The 26735-nt window shown below is 39.5% G+C and overlaps 1 long non-coding RNA gene across 2 annotated transcripts in view; it reads right to left on the bottom strand.

Annotated features, from left to right (window-relative positions):
• The window catches only part of LOC144288759 (uncharacterized), a 48166-nt gene that overhangs the window by 13666 nt on the left and 7765 nt on the right, over nucleotides 1-26735 (bottom strand). For both annotated transcript variants that reach the window (XR_013356734.1, XR_013356735.1), the window contains exons 2-4: nucleotides 14831-14995; nucleotides 7389-7566; nucleotides 5399-5512 (exon numbers count right to left, since the gene is read on the bottom strand). This is a non-coding gene — a long non-coding RNA (uncharacterized LOC144288759). The remainder of the gene's footprint in view (nucleotides 1-5398; nucleotides 5513-7388; nucleotides 7567-14830; nucleotides 14996-26735) is intronic.

Here is a 26735-nt window from a genome sequence, read left to right as displayed (position 1 = left end):
TGCCCTCCACACCCATGAACTTCCCTAAAACTGTCCCACCTGCTCTGAGCAGGCCAGCAGCCTTGGGCCACCAAGTCTCAGGCTACTCAGTTCTGACTCTCCAGCCAGCAGAACTAGATAAATGACCCCAGCATCTACCAAGTCCTGTTTATCCTCAGGTATACTATCACCCAAAAACCAGCCTCTGATCACCCAAAATACAGAACAACATTAGAGGCTGCAGCCAGCCCTGGTTCTAAGTTCTTTCTTTTTTTTTTTTTTAAAGATTTTATTTATTTATTCATATGAGACAGAGAGAGAGAGAGAGAGAGGCAGAGACACAGGCAGAGGGAGGAGCAGGCTCCATGCAGGGAGCCTGATGTGGGACTCGATCCCGGGACTCCAAGACCACGCCCTGGGCCAAAGGCAGGAGCTAAACTGCTGAGCCACCCGGGGATCCCCCTGATTCTAAGTTCTGTATAAATTGTGTACCCAGATCCTGGTGAGCAGGAAAAACACTAGTTCAGAAGTTGGCTGAGCTGGGTCCCATTGCCTTCTCTGTCATTATGGTGTACATTCATTTATTCATTCAACATCCTCTACTGAGAACCTCTCCTGTATCCAGCATTGTACCATGTGCTGGGATTATGATGATTTTTAAGACCCTGTATCCATCTTCAAAGAGTTTATACTAACCAGCTGGTGGGCCCTAGACAACTCACTCAACTTTAGCCTTTCCATCTGAAAAATATGAATGAGAGCACCCACTCCTCTTCTCTTTATTTTTAATAGCATTATTTTATTTTTTTAAGTAGGTTCCACACCCAGCATGGAGCCTCATGTAGGGCTTGAACTCATGACCTGGACATCAAGACCTGAGCCGAGAACAAGAGTCAAATATTTAATGGACTGAGTCACCCAGGTGCCTCTAATAGCATCATTTTACAGATGGATTTCACAGGGTTGTTATAGAGCAAACTAAAATGACTTACAGGAAATTCCTGGAATAAAGGTAAAATTCTGTGCAAATACCCTCTACCATGCAAAAAGAATTAAAATGCTTTTTTTTCCCTTTGAGCAATTGCTTGAATGGGAAATATCCTTTAACTTGAGCATATTACAAAAAGCAAAAAAGTTATACGTATGTGATCATTATTCCCAGATTATAATTATCCCAGATTATTATTGTTATCCTCAAATGCTGGCAACAGAGAACTGAATCATTTTTGTTTTAAACATGTGACAACTATATTATAGAAAGCAATTTGGGAAACAAATACATTATATATTTGTATTATATACTCTTTCTATAAGGAGAGTGTTTAGTGATTCACTATATCATGCCTCCCTTTAATAAACAAGTATTTCAATCCTTTCTGTAGTTTGTTTTAGAGAAACAATTTCTAAAATTTCCAAATATTGGGAAGCCTGGGTGGCTTAGTCAGTTGAGCATCCAACTCTTGGTTTCAGCTCAGGTCATGATCTTGGGGTCATGAGATCCAGCCCCGACGTTGGGCTTCCCACTCAGTGGGGAATCTGCTTGAGATTCTCTTTCCCTCTCCTTCTGCTGCTCCACCCACTTTCTCTCTCTCTCTCTCTCTCTCTCTCTCTCATAAATAAATAAATAAATAAATAAATAAATAAATAAATAAAATCTTTAAAAATTTTTTCCAAATATAAATTTTTTTAAAAGATTTTATTTATTTATTGATGAGAGACACAAAGAGAAGGCAGAGACATAGGCAGAGGGAGAAGCAGGCTCCATGCAGGGAGCCCAATGTGGGACTCCATCCTGGGACTCCAGGACCACGCCCTGAGCCGAAGGCAGACACTCAACTGCTGAGCTATCCAGGTGTCCCCCAAATATAAAATTATAACATTTGTTGAACAATCCAGACTCCATGGGAAACAAACAGAAAACAGCATAGTTGTTTTTTGTTTTTTTTTTTTTTTCTCCCCACTGCCCTTGCAAATCCTCTCTAATTGTTCCTTTCTGCCCTTTGGATAAAAGTTTTAGCATATCTCATAACTTTTCTAACCCCTCTCAGGCAATAAAGAGATGTTCCTTTTTTTTTTTTCCAAGTCTTAAGTAACCCAGTTCAGTGAAATATCGAAACCCTCAACTCTCATCTATCTAATTGAAGATGTCTCTTGTCCCTCCTTTCTGCTCAGGTGGAATTAGAACTAGAACGCACAGGGGTGCTGCCTCAATTTCCTCTATCTCAGGTAATCCTTTCGCACATCTGCTGGCTGCAATTTAGCACCCCATATGGTACAGGTATGGGCCGGGGGTGCAGAGAAGGATAAGGGCAGGAATGGTCCCACGTGACCAATACAGTTGTATCTGGGTGTGCAACTTTCCAAATGCATGCTCTTTCTCTCTGGGATACCATTTTGGCCTCCTTGGTGAAGCTCCAGGCCTTATCCTTGTACCTTTCTTCCTCCAGAATCAGTGATCTCCACTTCCCTTGATGCCTTCTCCAGCTGCCTGCCTACACTTCAAGGGTCATTGGCAGCCTCTCCCTGCTATGGTTGCCTCGCTCTTGTTGGAAGGCCCTTTGGGGCACAGCCTCTTGCAAGACAAAAATGTAAACCACACCCAGGTTTAATCTTCAGGGTCCTTCCCTGACCCAGAGGAAATATGCAGGTGCTCTTGACCTGCTGAAGCACTTTCTACCCTGTCAGACCCAGGTGCAGCCTCTCAACTTCAGATTATTCAGCTGTGAGTCCAGCGTCAGTCTGTGTGTGTCCCTCTGACCCTAACATGCCAAGTGCTACATATGGCTCCACTGAAACTATTTCACTTAGCTCCAGGTGAAGCTTCAGTCTCTCCCCTCTGTGTTTTCCTTTCTTGGAGGCAAGAAAAAGAAATGCATAACATCCTGCACCCCTTTCCAAGCCCCCTTTAACTTTAATGCTTCTCATGCTCTGAAATAGTCTGGGAGTGGGTCATGAGCTGATGGCAGCAGAATAAGGCAATCCTGAAGTAGCCTAGCCTTTGCTTTAGGGCATGAGAGCACTTGGTATCGTATTCTTTTTGGCCTTTGAAGCTTCTGCTGAAACTCCAAGATAACAGGAAAAGTTCACTTAATATCCAGTTCCCAAAGCATATTATAGTATTATTTAATAGTATTATATATATTAGTACATAATATATACTAGTATTATAGTATTAAATAATAGCTTATTTAAGCTTGAAAAATTAATATCTTCTCTCAGAGACTCTTAAATACCCCTTCTGGGGGTGGTGCTCACTCCCATCTAGTTGAGGAAGATCACTGTTTTATACATGAAAAGCAATATTAAATTTCCTTGAGGTTCTCCTTGTGGCTTCATGCATCTTTGAATCTACCTAAATTCAGTGCCTGGAATTAAAGATCAGGAGAGACCTCTTCCCAGATATAACAAAATTTCTAAGATTGGTGAGCTGTACATGGTGGTTGAATTTGACAAGGTTTACAGCAAAAACTGACTCTTAGGCCCTCTACTGTTAGGGTCCCTTAGGTTCACAGGACTGTAAAGAATTTGTCTACGGGATTAGTTAAGACCTGAGCTTTGAGACATGGTTCCAATCACGTTTGCTTTGCTTTTCTTATGACTAGGAACATCTTGGCGTTGGGATGCTCATTTAAGGCCATGAAATAAGGCCAAGGTAACTGTATCATAGAGATACAGAGAGATCTGAACCTACAACTTTAGCTTCACTGGCCTTCTGTTCATGCCAACTGGGTTCCTATTGCAAAGACTAGTGAGAAATGCAGCGGGGTCCCTGGAACGCTGTTTCTCCCTTTGTCCCAGAATGGTTCTAAAATAGTCGCAGCTCTTCTCTTGACTGGATAATCAATCCAAGAGTCCAGATTCTCCCATAAAGTGTACATCAATAAGATTCTGAGTTTTTAAAGGGTTTTAAAGGCCCAGGGAGATATATGAGAGAGATAAAATCTTCTACTAAGGAGCTTGTAACTCTTAGAGTATCGCTCCACAGGGCATGATGCTATCAAAGTGTCTTGTTATCAAGGTGTCTCTGTTAGCCTAGGTGCCAGCTCAGTAATAGAATAGAAGCAGTAGATGCAGTGTTTCTTTCTCATTGGAAAAATCAGTTCATTTCCCAGATCTTAGCAAGTCCTGGTGGAGTTGGGGATTGTATTGAAATCTCCTCTAAGAAATTCTATAGAACTCTACTCTGGATAGGATTTGAGAAGCTAAATGGTATGTATGACATGTTTTCCATTTCCTAAAAGCCCTAAAGAGCAAAAGCAACATTAATTCTGCAATTTATGGCTCCTGTTGGAATAGTGCTCCCAATCTTCCAGGGGCTGTCAACAAAGGGAAGAGGTGTTACCTCCTTCTGAAGTGCTTAATGAGCAGCGGGTCATTGTTCCAAAGTTGCTTATCCCGGGGCCTGGCCACAGAGAGAGGGCACAGGGAATCATGACAACACAAATGAGACTTCTTTAGATCAGAGATTAAGCGTGAGTGACAGATATGACAAGGATACCTATTGTCTAACCTACACGGACAGGTAATTTTGAGATCACTATTTTTCTTTCCTACTAGATAATTCTCATCATTCCTGGCTTCCCCCTTCCTAGTCCCCAAAATACACACGTATAAAAAGTTCGTGGCTCTTTACAAGTGAATATCAGCTTTCATGTCCTGTATATTCTAGATTCTTCTCTACTATGTTTGCCTAAGAAGATCATAGATCTGAAAGTGGAAACAAATCTGACTTTCTGAAATATTATTTTCAACCTGAGTCCTGACAAATACAAAGTGTCAGTGTAACAGCAGGACTTTGAAACATCCACATGCTCTTCTCTTTTGCTCTGACTAGTCATGAGTTTCTCTTTAACAAGCTAAAAGCATCCCTCTGCGTACCTGTTGTGGGAAGGATGGTAATTATGAATGAAAGGAATAACAGTCAGCTTCTGACATGTAAACTAGTATTTTGCAATAAGAAACTGTCAAGATGAAAGAGATTTTCTACATTTCTTTGGCTCCACTTAACATGTTAAAAACTAGACTGGGCAAACCAAATCATAGAACTTTTCCTCTGTTGCCTATAAAACCATACCAAGAAACTGGTAGAAACAGAATGGTGGTAGAAAAAGAATGTGATGAGAAGTAGAGTAAACCTTTTTCTGGTAGTCTAGGGGATCATGAGAAAGAAAAGAGGGTCAGAGGAAGGGAAAGGTGGACAGTGAGAAGCTCATGCTCCAAGGTGGTTATCTTACCAATGTGGGATTCTGGGAGAGCTACATTGAGTGACTTCATCTCAACATGAGGTCCCCCAGCATGTTGAGGAAATTCGGTAGCTGGGGTCCATGGGAGAAATGGAGAGGTCAGAGGGGAGAACCTAATTCATACTCCAAAGCAGACCTTGGTAACATGGACACATTGTTGAGAGCCAGCAGCCTACCTTGTGACCTGTTGTGGCAATGGGAGAGATGATCCCACAGTAGAAGTATTCAGGATTCAGCCTGGCCAGGAACTAGATGGAAGGAGACTTCAAAAGGTCTACAGCCAAAGAGAGCTGAAATGGGCCCAAGCCAACAAGAAGTGTAATTAGGCCTTTCTGCACCGGAAAAGACAGACAACTTTAGCAGCTACTGAAGTTTTTAGCCAAAACTTGGATGAACTGACCAGTGCACAATCAAGAACCAAGACAAGGTCATAGGGATCCCTCTCCCTACCCATACTATAAGAATACAATAAGCTATACTCCTTCCCCATGTACTCTCATATAAAAGGCCCTAGAAACTCTTAGATAAAAGAGCAGTAAGGAGTAAAACTGTGGGAAATCTGAGAATTACCTAATGAGGTGGCTTAAATTACTGGATCAGAATTCACTTTAAACCAGATTAAATCACGTTTGTTTGTTTTGTTTTATCTTTCCCACCACCTGCCAGGCCACAAGACCAACTCATTATAGACAAAATAAAGAAAATAAATCTCCTTTAAGTTTCCGTGTCATTCGTAATTTTGCAATCCTGTTTCAAAAACACTAAGATCAAATAATGTTAAGTTCACATCATATTGCATTTGACCGCATAATAATAATCATTCACTACTCAGAACTTTGTTGTAGATAAAGTCTTCTATTTATGAGAGGCTTTTGTGTAACATCTAATATTTTGATCTAATATGTGTATTAATGTGATTACATTATTTGCTCAGAATTTCCCTGCCCTCCCTCTTTTGCCACAGTTTACTGTAGGCGGAGCATTCCTCCCTACCTCTTTGACACTGGCCTTGGCCCTGTGACTTGCTTTAGACAATGGAATGTGGACAGAAAAGAGTGCCTGTCAGTTTTGAGCCAAGGAATTACAGTAATCACCTGTTTCCACTTTCCTCTCTTGCACTTCTGCCATCTGCCTTAAGAAAAGCCCTGAGTAGCCCACTGGTCCCACAAGAGAAACACATGGAGCATGTCTGAATTCAACTCAACTCTGAAAGAGAGCCACCCAGACTGCCTGAAGGCCATAAATATGAAATAAGTGACCTCGGGGTTACATTTTATACATCAGTATTGCAGGAGAAAACTAACTGATGCGTTAAGAAATTAGCATTTATTTATTTATTTTTAAAGATTTTGTTTATTGAGAGAACATAAGCAGGGGGATGGGCAGAGGGAGAGGGAAAAGCAAACTCCCCACTAAACAGGGAATCTCGACAGAGGGACCCAGGACCTTAAGATCATGACCTCAGCCAAAGACAGACACTTAACCAACTGAATCACCCAGGCCCCCCTTAGCATCCTTTTAAATACTAAGTGATGAACGTTATCCTAAACATTTACACACTATTCATACAACTGATAAACCAAATGACAGATGTAACAAGTTAAAATTTTCCAGATATTCAAACATTGATTATAAACTTATTTAATTATATTCTCTAAATAATTACTTAAAATCACAAATTTAATGTATCAAATTCTTATAAATGTTTCAAACAACTTAGAAATAAAACAGATGCACAGTATAATATTGACTACCAGGACTGCAGGATTTGCTTCTCAATTGGATTTGGAATCTGATCACACAGTCTAATGATTCTACTCCAAACCACTGGTTATCAAATTAAACCTCTACTATATAAATCTTCCTCAACTTATGATGTGGTTACATCTCAAAAATAGCATAAGTCAAAAATGCATTTAATACACCTAACTTAGTAAATATCATAGCTTAGCCTTGCCTACTTTAAACATACTCAGGGGCAGCCCCGGTGGCCCAGCAGTTTAGTGCCGCCTTCATCCCAGGGTGTGATCCTGAAGACCCGGGATCGAGTCCCACGTCAGGCTGCCTGCAAGGAGTCTGCTTCTCCCTCTGCCTGCCTGTCTCTCTCTCTCTCTGTCATGAATAAATAAATAAAATCTTTTAAAAAAATAAAATAAATAAACATACTCAAAATCTGACTCTTGGTTTCAGCTCAGGTCGTGATTTCAAGGTCGTGATCTTGGGGACATGAGATTGAGCCCTGTATCAGGTTCCACACTCAGGGTGGAGTCTGCTTCAGATTCTCTCTCTTCTGCTCCTGCCACTGGTGGTCTCTCCATCTTTCTCTCAAATAAATAAATAAACCCTAAAAAAAAAAAAAAAGCGTACTCATGTTAGGAGTTAGTTAGACAGGTGGTCAGGGCCAGGGTCCCTAACAAGAAAATATGGAGTCAGAACAGCTCATATAAAACACCAACATCCTGTTTTGCAGCTTAGACAGGACCACACTAGCATTCTGTTTTGCAGCATTTGCAGAAATGACTTCTGTAAAGCATCCTAAAATAAGATAGCTAACCACAAGGCATTTGTCCTTATCACGGACAAGGGGCAATTAAGACATAAGACACCAGGTGTCAGCCAAAAAGACCATCAGCATGTAGACATTAATCTAATAGGCAGACGGATATGTGATCAAAGCCCTGATTGGCATGACTCAGCACACCCTGGTTGCTTAAGATAGTTCACAAAGGAGCTCATAAAAACCCCTAAACTGAGAAACTCCACAGGCAACCCTCTCAGTCCCCTCCCTCTCAGGGAGCTTTGTACTATTGCTCAATAAACCTTAACCTCGGGATCCCTGGGTGGCGCAGCGGTTTGGCGCCTGCCTTTGGCCCAGGGTGCGATCCTGGAGACCCGGGATTGATCCCACGTCGGGCTCCCGGTGCATGGAGCCTGCTTCTCCCTCTGCCTGTGTCTCTGCCCCTCTCTGTGTGTGTGTGACTATCATAAATAAATAAATAAACTTTAACCTTTGCTTTGCTGCCCACCACTCTTACTGTCTGCTCTATGTCTTCATTCTTCCAAACAGTGTGACCAAGAACCGCAGGCACTAAAGCCAGAGAAATCCTGTAATACTCAGAACAATTACATTAGCCTACAGTTGGGCAAACTCATCCAACACAAAGCCTATTTTATAATAAAGTATTGAATATCTCACGTACCATATTGACTACTGTGCTGAAAGTGAAAAACAGAATAGCTCTATGTGTACGGAATGGTTCTAAGTGTATCAGTTGTTTGCCTTTGTGATTGGGTGGCTACTGGGAGCTCCTTCTGCCCAGCATCACCAGAGAGTGTCATAGGGCATTGCTGGCTAAGGAAAAGATCAAAATTCAAAATTTGAAATACAGTTTTTACTGAAAGCATATCACTGTTACACCATCATAAAGGCAAAAAAATCATGTCTAACCATCATAAGTCAAGGACGATCTACAGTTAAAACTCACTTTTACTTTCAGTTAAATGCTCTATCTATAGATTTTAAGTTTTTGATTCATAGTTTCTTTCTATAAAATGATACATTCTTTCATGTTTTCTACGCTGGCAGTATCTGTAACCAATAGTCTTATCACTATGGTATAATAGTGTGGCCTAAAGCTGTAATTGGAGACTTCTGTTTCATGAGTATCTCCTTGCAATTAGCAGAATATCTAGATTGGGGTTTTGCAAACTTTATGTTAGATCATTTAGGAAATATTATTAAAATACAGACTTTGGTATAGTAGGTCTGGAGTAGGACCTGAGGTTCTGCATTTCTAATTGGCTTGCAAGTGATGCTGATGTTCTTGGTCCTAGAACCATACTTTGCATTGCAAGGATGTAGAGTTTTCTTCTCCTGGGTAGTCAAGGATTAAGCCTACATAGTTAATTCTCTTCTTTGGGAGAATTTGGCTTCTTTATTTTCTTGGACTATGTTATCTTCCTGCATGCCTATTATATGTGCTGAATAAAGGTCAAATCTCTATTCTTCTGGTCACTCCATGTAGCTGCTGGTTTGGGCCAGTTTTTCTCTTTCTAGGAATATCTACCTCCTCTGATGTTCCCTCCATACATTCTTTCTTTGTATGTGAAAATTAATCATGGGAAACCTCACTAAAATAGAAGCAAGAGCAAAAAATAATAAAATAAAATAAAAATAGAATCAGGAGCTTAAGCAGCAGAGTTTTCATGCTCTACCACCAGTAGTTAATTGCAACTCCAGCAGGAAGAGATGTACCTTACAAGCCAATGCTACTTTATATCCCAGCAGGAGGAAAAAAGGCTTTCCCCTTTAGCCCAAGAGCCCAGCCAATGAGAGAGTCACAACTCAGCCAATGAAAAGCCACTATACTTCAAACTCCCAGTTTACTCTGATGGACTTGTGATTTATAACAGCCCTTCAACTTCCCTGTGTCTTCTGTAAAAGTATACTGCTTTGTTTGGCAGACTTACCTATAGTTCTCGCCATGGTTGCTTGTCCCAGACTGCAATTCTCTGCTTTTCCCAAATAAACCTATTTTTCTTGTAACTGGCAGTTTTATTTTTTAGGTTAACAGCAACATAAAAAAAAAGGAAACATATTTTATAAAGAGACTATCAAGAAGTCTGTTTGTGAAAAATTGTGAAAGACTTTGACATAGGCAAAAAATAAAAATTATTGTCTGTCCTGTCTACCACATTTCTCCAAGTTTCATTGTCTTTGAAATTGATGGAGTTCAGGACACACTTCCCCAAAATATGGCATCTTGACATGTGGAATATTTTAAGCTGAAGGAATTTGAGAAATGGCATGTGTAGAAAGGGCTTTCTGACCTTCTGAAGCAAGTCATAAAATATTCATGTAAGAGGTTGCCCCTCCCCCCATACGCTGAGGAAAAGAACATCCTTGATCTCAGAGACTCCAAGAGGAATCTGAACAAACAGGTCTTCCTGTTTACCACTGCTGACTATACTAAACTCATACTCTTTTTTTGTCCTCACATTTTTCTACCACTCTCCACTCTTCATCAAACCTAGCATTAAAACCCTAAGGTATAACCATTTCCTCAGGCCTTCATTTCCTTATGAAGGTTCTCTTGTCACATAGAATTTATAGTAAACAAACTCTTGTGAATGTCTTTTGTTACAGAGGTCTCAGCCAAAAACTTTGAATGATAGAAAAATAATATATTTATTCCTCAACTACAAACTATTTTGCAACTCTGGCAATTGCAGTGAACTAGTAATAGTACAAATAATTTTGTCCATGCAAATGCAAGTTAATAGTTGAAGGCAATTTACTAATGCCTCTAGATAGGCCCATTTTGCATCTATCTGTAAATTCATTTCAGCTTTTCTTATTGCTTGTAATATGTAGTTCTTTGTGTTGTCCCTTGACCAAGTGGTAACATAGGGCTGGTTCTCTCGTTAATTAATGAGTTAAATAAACTCTTTCTCATAGGCATATGTATACCTATGTGAGAAAATCATATAGATAGAATGCCCTCTTTTAAAAAGTATCTTCTAGTGGGCAGCCCCGGTGGCCCAGTGGTTTAGCTCCACCTTTGGCCCAGGGCATGATCCTGGAGATCTGGGATCAAGTCCCACGTCAGGCTCCCTGCATGGAACCTGCTTCTCCAACTCTGCCTGTGTCTCTGCCTCTTTCTCTCTCTGTCTCTCATGAATAAATAAATAAAATCTATAAAAAATAAAATGTATCTTTTAGCAAGACATAGAAATTGAAAAGAAAAAACTACCTCCTGTCTTTACCAATTAGTTTCAATAAAAAGTAAAAATTGAACAAGTCTATTCAGCTTCACCATCTTTTTATTCACCTTTTTTTGACACTTACTTTAAACCTTTTGAGTATTATGATTAACTTGATAAAAATAATCATTTCATTTTTAGTTTTTCAACATTTAGTCAGTGGGCCATCTTTAATTTTGCTCTGCTGCCCTTTCAGCACTGGTGCTAATGTGTTTTTAAAGAATTCTTGTTTTCTGGCAATAGAAGGATATCTTCTGACGCATTTTCTTTTTCCTGTCACTAATCTTGGAAACTGCTGCAGTCCAAGGAATCCAGGCCCCTTCTAGTGGAGAAAGTATCAAAGACCCAAATCTGAGCATTTGTTGACAGAGGAAGAGTTGGTGAGTGACCAAACACTACTGCAGCTGGGGCATTTGACAAGACGCAGAGCTGGAAAATACACAGCTTTTTAAAGTCTTGAGTTCATACTGATTTGCCCAAGTCTATTAAGTTACTACATCCTACTTTTCTTATCTGCTCTGAGTCTTTCTACCATGTTTCTGCTAAGGAAAGGATGCTAAGGGCAGCCCGGTGGCTCAGCAGTTTAGTGCCACCTTCAGCCCAGGGCCTGATCCTGAAGACCCGGATCGAATCCCACGTCGGGTTCCCTACATGGGGCCTGCTTCTCCCTCTGCATGTGTCTCTGCCTCTCTCTCTCTCTCTCTCTCTCTGTATGTCTCTCATGAATAAATAAATAAAATAAAATCTTTAAACAACAACAAAAAAGGAAAGGATGCTAAACCCATAGAAAAATACAGAAACCAAGGTTTCCAGATGCAAAGAGGCAGACTTTGGGGGATGGCTGCAAAACAAAGGTTTGTATTTTAATTGTCGTTCATTTTCTTGCTCTATTCTTGTATAGAGAGTTACTTACATTATCAGAGAAGGGAAAAGGGTTTGGGAAAATTGCTTTAGAGACAGAATAAGGACAACATAGGAGCCATGAGCAAGAACTCAAATATTCTGTCTCAAACCATCTTCGTTCCTCTGGGTTCAAACTGGGTCCACAAACTAGATGAAGTATGATATTCATTTTAGCCTCCTCCTTGGCAATGAGAGAGAAGTCCACTTTCTTCAAGGACACTGTAACTGTGGCTTACAAACTCCTAGAGATTTCTCTAAAGTAGGAAATACAATTTTTTACACCAATGTGGGTGGGAGAGGAGAAAGAGGGTTTCAGTTTGCCCATGAAAATCAGGTATTATTGATTCTAAAGAGTTTTCCTCTCACCAGCTAATTCCCCCACTGAGTTTCCTCCCAGTAAGTGCAGGTTTCATCAGAACAAATTGCATTCTACCCCACCCAGAGGGCAAGGAACCATGACTAATGTGAGTCTGTGGGATCTAAGCAGCAAATACAGCCACATCTGAGTTAGAGGGCTCAGCATCCTCTCAGTTCTCTTGGAAGGCAGCCAGAGGGTGGAGAGAGGCTCCGGCTCCGGTATCACGGATTGGTTTTGCCTTAGCACAGAGCTCACATAACCTGAGCTGACCTTTCTCTCAAAATCTAGATTGTTCCTTGAACAAAAACAGCCAAATCAAACAGTTAAGTGCTCACTCTCTCTCTTACACAGAGATGCTCACACATAAAAACACACGAATGCACATGCAAAATAGGTAAATGTTGTTGCATTACAATAAGATTCTTCCTAAGACTATATCACAGATTACCAGGTAAAGAATAAACTCAAATGAGTTTTACAAACTTTGCAGGAATACGATAGGGTCTAAAACTGATATTATATTTCACTCTTGAAAATGGCTTCTTCCTTGCTTGTCTGAAGCAATAGCAGTTAATGCCAAGAGAGTATGAAGCAACAAAGTGCTAGGTTCATACTTGATCACAAGTTAATACTGCCCCCAAGGAAGAGGAGTTATCCTCCAATAATCACAAATGAATCAAATTTGGGAACATATTTAAATTACTGTCTCTGAGGTTAACAGGATACCTCACTGCCCTACTTTTTGAAAAGATACTGAAATTTGAACAGGTAAATTCACAAACTCCATTTCTCCAATTTCACCACATTCCAGTATTGGACAAAGTTCATGGACAAAGTTACATTTGTATGTCTACTATGTGGCAGACCCTATGTTAGGAGTAGAGATACAAAGGCAAGGAGGGAGGGGGGGTCCCTGGGTGGTTCAGTGCGTTCGGTGGCTTGGATCTCAGGATTGTGGGATCCAGCTCGAAATCAGGCTCCTTCCTCAGCATGGAGCCTGCTTGGGATATCCTTTTCCCTCCGCTCCCCTGCTTATGCTCTCTCTTTCTCTCTCTCTCTCCCTCTTTCTTTCTTTCTTTCTCTCTCTCTCTCTCAAGTAAAATGAAATTTTTAAAAAGATAAGGAGGGAAAAAAAAAATCCCTGCCACCAAGATCTCTCTTGGTCCTGGTTTTACAAACTGTTCTCTGGCTCTTGCATTGAGGAGAAGCAGCATCAGTAGTGAAGGCAGCTAGAAAAGGAACAGTCCTTTTGTCTAAATAGACCTCAGTGAGGAATTAGCTGGTAAGCAAAAGAGGTTTCTGAGGAGCCAAAATTGATTTCACACATTCCAAATACTGAAAGTCATGGGTTGAATCCCTAGATATGGCTCCTCCTATCTATTCTTCCTTTACACACAAGTCTAGCAATGATAGTGATGAGAGAGCAGAAGGCAAGCTGAGGACAAAGCACAAGATGACACCCCACAACCTCTCCACCCCCACTCCCAGATGGGATATGTGTGACATTCCTCAGGCATTCCTGGCTGCCCTAAAACTAAGGGAAGGGAAAAACAAATGGTTAACTAATAGAGATCACAGTCCCACAAAACCTAAGTCTCCATCAGTTTACCAACGTCTTGGTGACTTACAAGAAAAAAGCATTCTTATCAATAGCCTAACTTTCAGAGACTCTTACCTCAATTTCCTGGTGCTCTAACATCATCTTTCCTTCACGAGTGATTGTGGGAAACAGAAGCATAAGAAAATGTAAACAAAGTTAGGTTTCTTTGCAACCTACAGCCCATTGACAAGGACTTGTAACAGAAAGAGTAGAACATTCCTTCAGAAAGCTCCTAATTGTCTTAATGTTATTGCCTTACTAGAAGAAAAACAACCTTAAATGGGCCAGGCCTCCAGTATCCTGTAAATCTTCTTTAGCACATGAAAGTCCTTTTGAACACCTCCCTTTTTTTCGTCACCTCGCCCAAACCTCAAGTATATAATCAGCCACTCCTCACAACCCTGGTGCAGCAGCTCTTTCTGCCCACAGGTTCTGTCTCCAGGTTGTAATAAAATCACCTTTTTGCACCAAAGACATCTCAGGAATTCTTTCTTGGCTGTCTGCTCCGGACCTCACCAACATTCCAAACTACATCATTGGTATAGGAAAATACTGGCTCCTTTACAGAATAAATTGAGAACTTTCACAGATACTACTAGGAGACTCTGTAGAGGCAAGGTAGAGTGAAACTGAGCAGTCCTGGTTTACCCTCAACTGATTCTAGTGGCCATTATAACTTTGCTTTCAAAGTGTATTTGACGGGGCAGTCCCGGTGGCGCAGCGGTTTGGCGCTGCCTGCAGCCTGGGGTGTGATCCTGGAGACCCAGGATCGAGTCCCATGTCGGGCTCCCTGCATAGAGCCTGTTTCTCCCTCTGCCTGTGTCTCAGTGTCTCTCTCTCTCTCTCTCTCTCTCTCTCTCTCTGAATAAAATAAATAAATCTTAAAAATAAACCTCGCCTTCAAAAAAAAAAGTGTATTTGCCCAACAACTCACAACTGATAAAAGGTCAAATAGTGCTACAGCCTTTTAAATTTGAAGGTTACCTGGACGTTTGGGTGGCTCAGCCGTTGGGCGTCTGCCTTCCGCTCAGGGCATGACCCCCAGGTCCCAGGATGGAGTCCTGCATCCAGCTCCCTGCAAGGAGCCTGCTTCTCCCTCCGGTTGTGTCTCGCCTCTCTCTGTGTTTCTCATAGCTAAATGAATAAAATCTTAAGAAAAAAAAAAAAGTTGAAGTTTACCCTTGAAGGACTTGATGTTATGATTTTATAGCCTTTAGAGAAATTAACCCTAAAGATGTTATGGTTTTATTGCCCTATAGAATGTGAACCAGTTTTGTGTCTCCATTAGTAATGCCTTCTTTTTGCTAATCGTGCAGACATTTGTGTATGTATGTATGTGTGAAAGCATTAACGGAAATCAGCTCTTTTATCTATTTGTCTAATTCTGGTTCCTTCACTACAAAATTTAATTAAAATTAGACACATTCTGATAAACAGCTGTTTAAGAACTTTGCTTTTAAAGCTCTGCATTGTACCACACATTATCTGACATATTTACCTGCTTTTCCAGGACTGATAGAGGGATGTCTGGGTAGTTCAGGCAGTTAAGCATCTGACTCTTGCTTTTGGCTGAGGTCATGATCTCAGGGTCCTGGGATTGAGCCAGAATTGGGCTTTGCACTCATCTGGGAGTCTGCTTGAAATTCTCTCTCTCCATGTCATTTGCCTCTCCCTCCCTGCGCCTGCTCTCTCTCTCTCTCTCTCTCTCAAATAAATAAATCTTTAAAAAAAAAAAAATTGACAGAGGTTCATAGGTACTTAACCTATGTCATTTTCTTCTTAGCTCCCACCCTGACTATGAAGAAGGGAACCATCTTAACATTCACTTCAGAGTATTGCTTTCTTTCTTTTTTTTTTTTAATTTTTTTTTATTTATTTATGATAGTCACAGAGAGAGAGAGAGAGAGAGAGAGAGGCAGAGACATATGCAGAGGGAGAAGCATGCTCCATGCACCGAGAGCCCGATGTGGGATTCTATCCCGGGTCTCCAGGATCGCGCCCTGGGCCAAAGGCAGGCACTAACCCGCTGCGCCACCCAGGGATCCCCAGAGTATTGCTTTCTTGATAGTGTTGATGCCTTTGTGGTTGTGCTATTTCTGTTTCTTATTCATTTTCCTAGAATTAGTGGCAAAACTTAAAATAAGAGGAGCTTATGTTGAGGAGTTATGAGAATATTTTTCCTTTTTTTATTTCTGTTCTAAGATCTCTCATCCCTTTTATTTAAGCGTTGTTAGCAATTTGGTTTATAATTTGGTTTCCAGACAGATTTCCTATGTATTTTCAATATATTCCGCTATCTTGCCATGTCAAGAGGTTCTTTTTGAACCACTTCTTCACAATAATGAAAGATTTCCTTTTTCATGATTTTAATTATTTATTCATGAGAGATATACAGAGAGTGGCAGAGACATAGGCAGAGGAAGAAGCAGGCTCCTTGCAGGGAGCCCGATGTGGGACTTGATTCCACAATTCCAGGATCACACCCTGAGCCAAAGGCAGACACTCAACCACTGAGCCACCCAGGCATCCCAATAATGAAAGATTTTCCCAACAAATTTTGAATGTTGGTACAGCATTGTAACACTTGAAGACTGAATTCATCCTTTGTGGGGATTTAGAAAATCATTGTATTTTTTCCAGTTGTTGTGCCTATTGCTGGAAATGGTTGTGGAATATGGGGAAAGATAGATGGAAGTGGAGGGGAAAAGAATAGAAAATAAGTTTAGAGAAGCTGGAAAGTGCTACCTAGAAGTCTGGTCTGCAAGATCCCAGTGAGAAGGGAGTTGGGGGACAGAATTCCCACTGACTTTATAGGGCCACTCTCCTGTGTGTTTGTAGGGTAGAGAGGAGGGCAATGAGGAAGAATGAAGATAAATCTAAGTGCAGGAGAACAACCATTATTGGGGCGGGGAATGTGCACTGGGAGAAAGAGACAGCAGATGCATATTCAGAACAAGCCAGACAAAGATGTTAAATCTCAGTAGTAAGGAATTCAGAAGCATGTGCTTCTTCTACCCACTTGACCTGAGTTCTGAGGCAGAATTAAATGCCTCAGGCAGAAATCCTTTCATAGAAGCATTCATTGTCATGTTGTCTTCTTAACTAAAACAACATTTCAATTACAAGCTATAGTTACAGTGAATTAGAGTGTGACCCACAGGCATAACAGTCAATTAAGCAATTATAAGAAATGTACCAATCTTCTTGTATTTCCTGTGTTCCAAATAATTCCTTGAGTGCATTTGAGATATTTTCTTTGATTCCTAAGTCTTTTTTATTAGAGCACCTATGTGTATATTTCATATTTTTTAAACTGAGGGTGTGACTATAGTTTTTTACCATCATATAGCTTGGAAGACTAAATATGTTTGGCACTTGAATTGAAAAAAAAAGAACAACTGTGTTCCTGGTCATGGCCACTTGAATAAACCTATTGGCATATGGGCTGAAGACCACCGCCTTGTCCCTTTCCCAACACATTCGAAAGAACGTTGACTCTTTAATAATACTTTCAATATCGAATCTTCTCTTTGAGATTTAGACCCAATATAAATGGTTTTGAAAGACATTTTCTAAACTTCTTGCCTAGATATTGATGTGGGAAACAATGGCAGAAGAAAAATTATTAAGTCTCCTAGCTACTTACAGCCCATTGACAAGTCCTTGAAACAGGCAGAGTGACCTTCCTGTAGGGATTCACCTGCCTTGATGTCAATAGTTTGCTAAGGACATAAGGCGATCTTAGCCCAATCCCCAGGATCCTGTAGTTTACTTTAATATAAAAAAATTCCTTTGGAAGCTTTCTTTATCTCTATCCCCCAAGATACGTGTTGGCAATCATCCTCCAAGCATATGGCTCACTGATAGACATCTGAAGGATCTCATGACTAAGGTTTTATTAGACGGTAATAAATGACTTTTTCCCAATAATAGCTAGCCGCCCCCCCCACACACACACACCAAGGTCCTAGAAACCTTGCTTTCAAAATTCCTGAGAGATTTATACTCTCCCTGGCCCCTTCCCAACTTGAAAGTATGTAATTGGCCTCTCCTCATAACCCTGGTGCAGCTCCTTCTGCCTGTGGGTCCTGTTCCCATGCTTTAATGAAATTGCCTTTTTGCACCAAAGGATGTCTCAAGAATTCTTTCTTGGCCATTGGCTTCAATCCCTAGCATCTCTTCTACATCAGATATTAATTAATTTTTTGGTAATATAACATTGAGAGAGTTAAGGCAATCTAGCCACCCAGAAAACCTCAAATTTGAGATTGGAAAAAAGAATACTGCTTGGCAACTGAATTACTCAGTTAAGAGTTCAGAGCAGAGCCCCATTCACCTGGCCTGTCCTATCATGTTCAAGACTCTTTTTGATCAGCCGTAGGTATGACGAGAGAATAAAGAGATATGTAAGAAATGTGGGAAATAAGTACCCACTCCACCAAAGCAAAGATCTTTTTGCAGTTGACAAAGTAATAACACACAATGGTTTTGATTAATTACTATGTACCAAACACCATACTAGGTACTCTAATTCCCACAACAATCCTGCAAGACACAGATTGTCATCCCCATTTTCTAGCTGAAGAACCTCAGGTTCAGGGAGGTTAAGGAACATGCCTAGGATTGCACAGCTAGTAAGAAGTGAAAGCCAGGATGGAATCAGAATGGCTTGATGCTATTATGCCACTCTGCTTCCTAAAAGTTAAACAACAAAAAAGTTTTGCCTGAGATCAAGGATAGATCCAGGGTCTAATGGTCATATAATTGGCGGGAGAAAACTTCTTTAAGAAAAACAATACAAAAATATCTTTTGCAATTTTTATAAAAATATACAAGCATGTGAATATATTGTGAGGGCCCTTCCTATCATCTGGAAGGGGTCAGAGTAAATAACACTTAAGCTTCATTAACATCATAGATATAGCCCCTCTCTGTTGGGAATTCAACATTTCAGGTTAACTTTGCCTGATTAATAGCGAGAGAAGGTGCTTTTGTAATGCCACAGGATGTTTTGATAGTACCCTCCAATCCCCAAAGGTATTCACTGCTGTTGAAAACTTAGATGCTGCTGGGAAAGACAGTGTATTGACCAACACCTGACAGTACTTTTAGGAGGAATGGAAGTGAGAACTTTCCCTCTCAAGTTCAAAAGAATCAAAATTGTTTGATGAACTTAAACAGCCCAACCCAAATTAGGCAACAAGGTTCCCTAGGAGGTAATTTACCATGAGAACAGGGAAAGACAGATGAAGAGATGAGCTGGGAAAAGTGAATCCCATATCTGGATTCATTACTGAATGTACCCTAACACAGCCAGCGGGAGGCAGACTTGGGCCTGCGTGTACCATAAGCATTTGAAGGTGGTAAGGCTGGGTTATATTGCATAGATCCCATCTGACAATGAATTGTGCACTTCTCCCCTGTACAATGAGGAACAACCATAGTCTGGGTTAGGATCTACAATATCCTTGGTGGCATAATTAGAGCCATAGCTCTGAGCCACAGCTGTTTGTCTTGGCCACGGTCAGCAGGCAGCACTGCTGAGGTTCAGCTCCAGCAACAGTAATGATGATACATATGATCACTGGGCGCCAGAAACATAACCTAGTCAAGGTATGTCTTCAAACTGCTGTGATTCCAGAAAACAGTATACCAGGTGTCTTAGCCAACCCTGCATCAGCAGCTCATTCTGGAGTTACAGCATCAGGGCAGTTCCATGGAATCCTCTAGTGTACCATGGAATCCATGGTACACTGACTTTTAGGCTTGCTTTAAAAAAAATTATAGGGCAGCCCCGGTGGCGCAGCGGTTTGGCGCCGCCTGCAGCGCGGGGTGTGATCCTGGAGACCAGGGATCGACTCCCACATCAGGCTCCTTGCATGGAGCCTGCTTCTCCCTCTGCCTGTGTCCCTGTCTCTCTCTGTGTCTCTCGTGAGTAAATAAATGTAATCTTTTTAAAAAAAATATAGTTAGAATGACAAACATCTGGACATAAATCGGCACCCCTGGGGCTTCTTGCATATACTTAAGGAAGAAAACTCAAAAAGACTGGACCTCCCCCAGTCATGCATGGCACACTAAATTGTTAGTAAAAGGAAATGTGACTGGGAAGGATCATATAGGGACATGTTTTTCCAGGTCACTCTAAATCCTTCCCTTTTGCCTCTGCAGGATCCTTTTTCTCTTTGAGCTATGAATCAGTAATCTACTTTTGCTCATTTGTATTCTTTTCTTGGAGACTTCATTATGCATCTTCAATGATTTACATTCTCTTAAACTCAATTTGCCTAAAACTCACCTCAGCAGAAAATGCTTACAAAATTTTTTTAAAAAGTGAACAAAGGACATAAATAGGCAATCCATGATAGAAAAAACACAAATGGCCAATAAGCATATGAAAAGATATTCAATCTCATTAGGAATTTTTTAAATAGCACTGAAAAATATTCTTTCTGCCTGTCATATTGATAAGGATTTCCCCAAAACCTACGTTTCCACTGTCCTATTTCAAATCTAAAGCTCTTTTTAAAAAGGTGATCCCAATGTCTGCAAGCTTGTTACCAGCTTCCTTTGTCCACTTGGGACTCTTCTCTCCAGGTGAATGATCCCTCCACTCATCAAGTATCTTCACAAAAGGATCAAAGGAGGTCTTCTGACACTTTAGAAAAGCTAAGAAAACAGTATGGGTCCAACAAAATTAACCGATATTCTAAATGTTCATTCCTTCACTCTCTCCTGAGAGCAGTGGAAGAGCTGGATAAGAGCTGAAAAGACACTCTTACAAACACTCACCTGACTATTTTCACTTGCTACCATGATGTCTTTGATGCTTTCAGGTGTCTTGTAATCCTAATAGAATCTAAGCTTTTTAGGGAAGGTGGAAGAAGCCCAGGACTATGTTACATATCTTTGACTTCTGCTATAGTATTTCTCACACAGAAGATGTGAGATAAATGTTCATTCATTTCTTGATTACCTTCCACACAGCATAAAAATTTCAAAAATAAATTTAATTCAGAAAGGTGTAGAGATAGCATGGTTGTTAAGCACCTGAAGCCCAGCATTGGGCAGATTTAATTTCCTATCTGGATATTGCCATTTATTAGCTGCTTCTCGACTTTCCTAAGCTTTGTGTTCTTATCTGTAAAATGGGGAGATGGTAGTATGGTTCTTGACACAGAGTATGCACCCAATTAACATTATATTTGAGAAATTATCTTGTAAACAAGCTGTAATATGCAAACCTGTTAAGTCTTTAGATGCTTTTTTTTATAGCAGCAATGTCCACAATAGCCAAAATATGGAAAGAACCCAGATGTCCATTGATAGATGAATTGATAAAGAAGATGTGCTATATATATACAATGGAATATTACCCAGCCATCAAAAAAAAAAAAGAAATCTTGCCATTTGCAACAACATGGATTGAACTAGAGCATATTATGCTAAGCAAAATAACTAAGATAAAGACAAATATATGATTCCCCCATGTGTGGAATTTAAGAACAATACAGATAAACATAGGGGAAGGGAGGGAAAAATAAAATAAGATGAAATCAGAGAGAAAGAAAAACCGTAAAAGACTCTTAACTATAGGAAACAAATTGAGGGTTGCTGGAGGGGGGTGGGTGGGGAAATGGATACTAGGGTGATGGGCATTAAGGAGGGTACTTGAAGTAATGAACACTAAGTATTATATGAGACTGATGAATCACTGATCTCTACCTCTGAAACTAGTAATACATTATATGTTAATTGGTTTTAAATTTTTTTTAAATGGGGATCCCGGGGTGGCGCAGTGGTTTAGCGCCTGCCTTTGGCCCAGGGCGCGATCCTGGAGACCCGGGATTGAGTCCCACGTCGGGCTCCCGGTGCATGGAGCCTGCTTCTCTCTCTGCCTACGTCTCTGCCTCCCTCTCTCTCTCTCTCTCTCTCTCTCTCTCTCTGTGTGACTATCATAAATAAATTTTTAAAAAATTTAAATTTTTAAAAAATGAATATGATTTTAAGTTGAAAAATAAAATACCAGGCAAAGCAGATGCCCACTTAAAGAGAAAAAAAATCTTCAGATACTCTTTGAAAGTACTGAGCAGTTCAAAAAAATTAATTAAAAAATAAAAATAAAAGTACTGAGCAGTTCAAATAACAGTGTTTTGCTCACATGTATACAAAATCTCCATGACCTCATAGTTGTTTTTTTTTAAAACAACTGAGGAATAATGGATGTGTAATAAATTGCACATATTTAAAGTATACAATTTGATAATTTATATGTAATAATACTAATACCAAATATATATATATCACATTATGAACACTTAGGTTGTTTCCATATCTTTGGCTATTGTGATTAATGCTTCAATGAATGTGGGAGTGCAGATGTGTCTTTGAAATCCTGATTCGTTTCCTTTGGATATATATGCAGAAGTGGGATTCCTGAATCATATGGTGGTTCTATTTTTAACTTTCTGAAGAACTTTCATACTGTTTTCTATAGTTGCTGTACATTTTCACCAGCAGTGCAAGAGGATTCCCTTTTCTCACATCCTTGCAACTTGTTATCACTTGTCTTTTTGATGATGGCCATTCTAACAGGTGTAATGTGATCCCTCACTGCAGTTTTGATTTGCATTTTCCTAATGTTTAGTTGAGCACCTTTTAATGTATCTATTAGCCACTTGTATGTCTTCTTTGGAAAAATGTCCATTCAGGTTCTCTACCCATTTAAAAATCTGATTGTTTTTTGCAATTGAGTTGTATGGTTATTACATATATAGTTTGAATATTATATAATTTGAATATTAATATCAACTAGTTTGTTTGAAAATATTTTCTCCCACTCTGTAGATTGTCTTTTCATTTTGTTAATTCTTTTGCTGTGCTGAAACGTTTTAGTTTTGTGTAGTCCCACTTACTTATTTTTGCCTTGATTGCTTGTGCTTTTGATGTCATATCCAAAAAAGTTATTGTCAAGACCAAAGTCATGGAATCTTTGACCAACATTTTCTTCTAGGAATTTTATAGTTTCCACGCTTATGTTTAATTCCCTAGTTCACCTTGAGTTAATTCTTATCAGTAGTGAAATTTAAGGGTCCAATTTCATTCTTCTGCATGAGATTATCCTGTTCTTTTTCAAGACACTTATTATAGCTCCCTTTTCAACTATTAGTTGACCTTACAGGTAAGGATTTATTTCTGGGCTCTCAATTCTATCCCATTGCTTTATGAGCATATTTCATGCCAGTACCATACTGTTTTGAGTATTACAGCTTTATAGGACAGTTCAAAATTGCTAAGTGTGGTCCCTCCAATTTTGTTCTTTCTCATCATTGCTTTGGTTATTCAGGGTCTTTTGTGACTCCATAAAATTTTTAGCATTCTTTTTTCCATTTCTGTGAAAAATGCCACTGGAATTTTGACAACAATTGCATGGATCTATAGATGGCTTTGGGCAGTAGGAATACTTAACAATATTAATTTTTCTAATCCATGAGTGTGGGATATCTTTCCATTTCTTTGTGAATTTTCCAATTTTCCTCTTGTTATTGATTTCTGTTTTCATATTATTGTGGTCAGAGAAGATACTTGGTATGATTTCAATCTTCTTAAGTTGCTAAGACTTGTTTTGTGACCTCCCATATGATCTATCCTGGAGAATGTTTTATGTGTGCTTGAAAAGAATGTATATTCTACTGTTGCTGGATGGAATGCTCTGTGTATGCTTTATATACTAGTAGGTCTATTTGTCTATTTGGTCTAATGTATAGTTTAAGTTCAACATTTTCTTTTTAATAGTCTATCTATTGTTGAAAGGAGGGTATTGAAGTCACTTAGTATCATTGTGGTTTTTTTGTTTTTTTGTTTTGTCTATTTTCCCCTTTAGATCTGTTATTATTTGCTTAATACATTAGGTGCTCTAATGTTGAGTGTATATGTATTTACAATCATTATATACTCTGGATTTATTTTCTCCTTTACCATTATATAATGACCTTCTTTGTCTCTTGTCACAGCTTTTGAGTAAAAATCTATTTTGTCTGATATAAGTACAGCTAACCCTGTACTCTTTTGGCTTCATCTGCACAGAATTTTTTTACAACCCTTTTCTTTGAGCTTAAGTGTGTCCTTAAAAATGAAGTGAGTTGGGAAGCCCCGGTGGTGCAGTGGTTTAGCACCGCCTGCAGCCCAGGGCGTGATCCTGGAGACCCAGGATACAGTCCCACATCGGGCTCCCTGCATGGAGCCTGCTTCTCCCTCTGCCTGTGTCTCTGCCTCTCTCTCTCTAGCTGTGTCTCTATGAATAAATAAATAAAATCTTTAAAAAAAAAATGAAGTGAGTTTCTTGTAGGCAGTATATTGTCCAGTCTTGCTTTTTCATCCATTCAGTCACTTTATGCCTTCTGATTAGATAATTTAATCTACCTAAAGTTAATTATTCATACAGAAGACTTACTAAAGCCATTTTTCTCATTGTTGTCAGGCTATTTTGTAGTTCTCTTGTTCTTTGTAAAAAAGATTTATTTATTCACTTGAGGGGGGAGGGGCAGTGGAAGAGGGAGAGGGAATCCTAAGCAGACTTCCCCCTGAAATTGGAGCTTGATGTGGGACTCAATCCCAGGACCTGTCTCATGACCTGAGACAAAAATCAAGAGTTAGACACCCAACCGACCAAGCCACCCAGGTGCCCCTGTAATTCTCTTGTTCTTTTCTTCCTCTCTCACTTTCTTTGTGAATTGACAATTTTCCATAGTGGTATGCTTTGACTTCTTCTCTTCGTCTTTTGTATATTTATTGTAGGTTTCTACATTTTACCATGAGGCTATATAAAACATCTGATAGTATATTTATAGTATATTTTATACTGATAGCAACTTAACTCCAATTGCATACCAAAACTCTACCCTTTTAGCCTTTAATGTTTTTGATGTCACATATTTCTTATATTGTTTATTCATTAGCAAATTATTGTAGCTATAGTTATTTTTAATACTTTTATCCTTTAACCTTTTTATGAGGGTTAAATGGTAAACACATCACTGTATTATCCTATTAGAATATTCTGAATTTGACTACATACTTACCTTTACCTGCATGCTGTATATTTTCATATGTTACCAATTAGCAATTAGCATCCTTTCATTTCATCTTGAAAAATTCCTTGCAGCATTTCTTGCAAGGCAAGTCTAGTAATGATGAACTCCCTGTTTTTGTTTGTCTGAGAGTCTTTATGTCCTTCATTTCTAAAGGATGACTTTGCTGGATAAAGTATTCTTGGATGGCAGGTTTTTTTCTTTCAGCTCTTTGAATATATCATCCTACTTGCTATTTTAAGATTGCTGCTAAGAAATCTGCTGATAGACTTATGGGGGTTCCCTTGTAAGAGACAAGTTTCTTTTTTCCTGCCACTTTCAAGATAGTCTCTTTTTTTTTTAAATTTTTGACAATTTTATTACACTGTGTCTTGGAGATCTTTTTGAATTGAATTCTTTGGGGGACCTAAAAAGCTTTATGACCTTGGGTGACCAAATCTGATATAATAAGTACAGCTAACCCTGTATTCTTTTGGCTTCATCTGCACAAAATTTTTTTACAACCCTTTTCTTTGAGCTTATGTGTGTCCTTAAAAATGAAGTGAGTTTCTTGTAGGCAGTATATTGTCCAGTCTTGCTTTTTCATCCATTCAGCCACTTTATGCCTTTTGATTAGATAATCTAATCTACTTAAATTTAGATTAAATTAAATTACTTTAAATCTACTTAAATTTAGATTAAATTTCTGCTGAGAAATCTGATGATAGACTCATGGGAGTCCCCTTGTAAGAGACAAGTTTCTTTTTCCCTGCCACTTTTAAGATAGTCTCTTTATTTTTGATTTTTGACACTTTTATTACACTGCGTCTTGGAGATCTTTTTGGGTTTTGTTTTGTTTTGTTTTGTTTTTTAAAGATTTTATTTATTTATTCATGAGAGGCAGAGAGAGAGAGAGAGGCAGAGGCACAGGCACAGGCAGAGGGAGAAGCAGGCTCTACACAGGGAGCCCGATGCGGACCCGATCCCAGGACTCCAGGATCACGCCCTGGGCCGAAGGCAGGCGCTAAACCGCTGAGCCACCCAGGGATCTTGGAGATCTTTTTGAATTCTTAGGGGGAACCTATAAAGCTTCATGCCTTGGGTGACCAAATCTCTCCCCAGATTTGAGAAGTTCTTAGCCATCAATTCTTTAAATAAGCCTTCTCCCCCACAACCCCTCTTCTCCTCTCTTCTCTATTTGTGACTGCAGTAATTCACAGACCACTTCTTTTGATAGTATTCTATAGTTCATGTACATTTTGTTCCATCTTTTCCATTCTTTTTTCTTTGTTCTCCTCTTACTGGATAATTTCAAAGGTCTTGTCTTCCACTTCATAGATTCTTTCTTCTGTTTGATCCATTCTGTTGTTGATGTTCTCTGTTGTTGTTGCTACAGTTTTTCCAACTTCATTCATTGTATTCTTCACCTCTAATACTTCTGTTTGGTTCTTTTTTATGATTTCTATCTGTTTGGTAAACTTTTCATTTTGTTCATGTATTGTTTTCTTAATTTCATTGAATTATCTCTGTGTTTTCTGTTGGCTCATTGAGCTTCCTTAAAAAATTATTTTGAGGGACACCTGGGTGGCTTAGTGGTTGAGCATCTTCTTTCAGCTCAGAGTGTGATCCCAGGGTCCAGGGATGGAGTCCTGCATTGGGCTCCCTGCAGGGAGCCTGGTTCTTCCTCTGCCTATGTCTCTGCCCTCTCTCTGTGTCTCTCATGAATAAATAAATATATTTTTTAAAAAAGTTATTTTGGGAATGCCTGGGTGGCTCAGTGGTTGAGCATCTGCCTTTGGCTCAGGTCGTGATCCCAGAGT

The sequence above is a fragment of the Canis aureus genome, chromosome 18, assembly GCF_053574225.1.
Source record: "Canis aureus isolate CA01 chromosome 18, VMU_Caureus_v.1.0, whole genome shotgun sequence".
NCBI lineage: Eukaryota > Metazoa > Chordata > Mammalia > Carnivora > Canidae > Canis > Canis aureus.
The sequence above is the reverse complement of the archived record's forward strand: the minus strand, read 5'-3'. Positions and strand labels throughout refer to the sequence as shown.